Source organism: Musca autumnalis, unplaced genomic scaffold (assembly GCF_047663935.1).
Source record: "Musca autumnalis isolate F117 unplaced genomic scaffold, ASM4766393v1 scaffold_1, whole genome shotgun sequence".
NCBI lineage: Eukaryota > Metazoa > Arthropoda > Insecta > Diptera > Muscidae > Musca > Musca autumnalis.
Window position 1 is genome coordinate 31773369 of NW_027411644.1, and position 2899 is coordinate 31776267.

Genomic DNA, 2899 nt, shown 5'->3' on the forward strand with positions numbered 1-2899 from the left:
GTCGAGAATGCTGGACGTTGACGGTTGTGATGCTGGTGCTTGTTCGCATGCTCTACCTCCGTGTGTCATTAAAAGTGTCGGACCATTGTTGAAATTTGTCTTTCGACAAATATTCAGATTTGTCCAGATTTAACACACTAATGAGATGGTCATTATTTACATTCGTGTCTCAGTTAAAAATTACAGACGTCTGTTGTTTTGTCCGTCTGCCTGGCAGTACATTAACCAAGAATATAATGAAAAAGGATAGATTGAAAAAATCTTGTCACCGCTTTTGTTAATTGGTCTCGGTTTTAAATTATTTGTACAATCAATTAACATTTTGTTGTATTGTGTATTTTATTATAAAACAGAATGGTCTTTCAATGTGAATCGGAATTTCTAGAGCTTCTGTAAAGGAATATTTTTTCAAGACAAAGCGTGGATTTTTTAAGAATATTTTTTCCAACACCACCATTTCACAAAGCGTGGATTTTTTAAGAATATTTTTTCCAAGACCACCAGTTCACAAAGCGTGGATTTTTTAAGAATATTTTTTCCAAGACCACCAGTTCACAAAGCGTGGATTTTTTAAGAATATTTTTTCCAACACCACCATTTCACAAAGCGTGGATTTTTTAAGAATATTTTTTCCAAGACCACCAGTTCACAAAGCGTGGATTTTTTAAGAATATTTTTTCCAAGACCACCAGTTCACAAAGCGTGGATTTTTTAAGAATATTTTTTCCAAGACCACCAGTTCACAAAGCGTGGATTTTTTAAGAATATTTTTTCCAAGACCACCAGTTCACAAAGCGTGGATTTTTTAAGAATATTTTTTCCAAGACCACCAGTTCACAAAGCGTGGATTTTTTAAGAATATTTTTTCCAAGACCACCAGCTCACAAAGCGTGGATTTTTTAAGAATATTTTTTCCAAGACCACCAGATCACAAAGCGTGGATTTTTTAAGAATATTTTTTCCAAGACCACCAGATCACAAAGCGTGGATTTTTTAAGAATATTTTTTCCAAGACCACCAGATCACAAAGCGTGGATTTTTTAAGAATATTTTTTCCAAGACCACCAGATCACAAAGCGTGGATTTTTTAAGAATATTTTTTCCAAGACCATCAGATCACAAAGCGTGGATTTTTTAAGAATATTTTTTCCAAGACCACCAGATCACAAAGCGTGGATTTTTTAAGAATATTTTTTCCAAGACCACCAGATCACAAAGCGTGGATTTTTTAAGAATATTTTTTCCAAGACCACCAGATCACAAAGCGTGGATTTTTTAAGAATATTTTTTCCAAGACCACCAGATCACAAAGCGTGGATTTTTTAAGAATATTTTTTCCAAGACCACCAGATCACAAAGCGTGGATTTTTTAAGAATATTTTTTCCAAGACCACCAGATCACAAAGCGTGGATTTTTTAAGAATATTTTTTCCAAGACCACCAGATCACAAAGCGTGGATTTTTTAAGAATATTTTTTCCAAGACCACCAGATCACAAAGCGTGGATTTTTTAAGAATATTTTTTCCAAGACCACCAGATCACAAAGCGTGGATTTTTTAAGAATATTTTTTCCAAGACCACCAGATCACAAAGCGTGGATTTTTTAAGAATATTTTTTCCAAGACCACCAGATCACAAAGCGTGGATTTTTTAAGAATATTTTTTCCAAGACCACCAGATCACAAAGCGTGGATTTTTTAAGAATATTTTTTCCAAGACCACCAGATCACAAAGCGTGGATTTTTTAAGAATATGTTTTCCTCTTCTTACTGTTTGATCAGGCCTAAAGGCTGAGGGTATAATAATCTTCGTCTTATCTTTAAACAAGTGAATTCGAAAAAAATCAAGTTCATTTGCCATTCACATTCAAACCCCAGCAACTTAAAAATTCCAAAATTTAAATTAAAAATCTGTGACAGTTTATTTGTTTGAAAAGAAAGAAATGAAGTTCGATAGCAGTGGCAGTTTGTTTCCCTTTTCATTAGGAATACCTTTTTTTCTTCATTTGGCTGAACCAAATTTTATTGCTGCGAAAGTATATTTGTATTGAATAAAATTCATTTCAATACTCAGCACAACTGATTTCCATACAATTTCCAGTCACCCCTCCCACCACAATCGGCCACTTGATTTTCATTATTATTATTTTTATTCCCTAAACTCAAGTACGGTAGCCGGTCCAGTATTGTCACAAAACCTCCACATTCTCATCATCCGTTTATCCTTCATTGAGTAGTTCATTGAAATGAGAGACAACAGCAACTGTCTTATAAAATCAAAGTATTTCACACAGACATTTATTTGTGTGGGTGGGGAGGTGTGTTCGGGGGTTTTGGTATGCGTGTGGTTTTGTTGAAAACCAATCGGATATGGATACAGAAGGTCTTCCTCTTGGGGAAATGTTTTTCCTTCTCGGAATAAAAAAAGGTTTTTGTTGGGTGTAAGGTGAGAGAGTAGGGAAATTATGTTGATGGTGTGAGCAAATTTAGTCTGTCCGCTTGACAAAGACACTTATTGTAACAGATTTCAATTGGAATTTCAAATACGTACAATTCACAATGTCTGTTTGGGATTTTTGTTTCTGTGTTACTTTGGGACCATTGTATTGGCTTTTTAACATTATTTTTTAGTAACAGAATTTGTCCTTTTTAGTCATCCTTCCTTAGATGGCCAGGAAAATGGACAATTTGTGTTTTGTGGCCGGTTGACTGTTATTGATTGGCAAATATTTTGTCTTTCACTAAATGATTTTGATTAATTTATGTGAAATATTTAAATAATTCAAACACCCCGAAACCCCCCAAAACAGAAAATGGTATCTAATGAAGGATATGAAAGACCATAGATGCTTGTAAATCAGTCGTCCTTTAAAATGTTCATGGATACTTTGGAATTTTT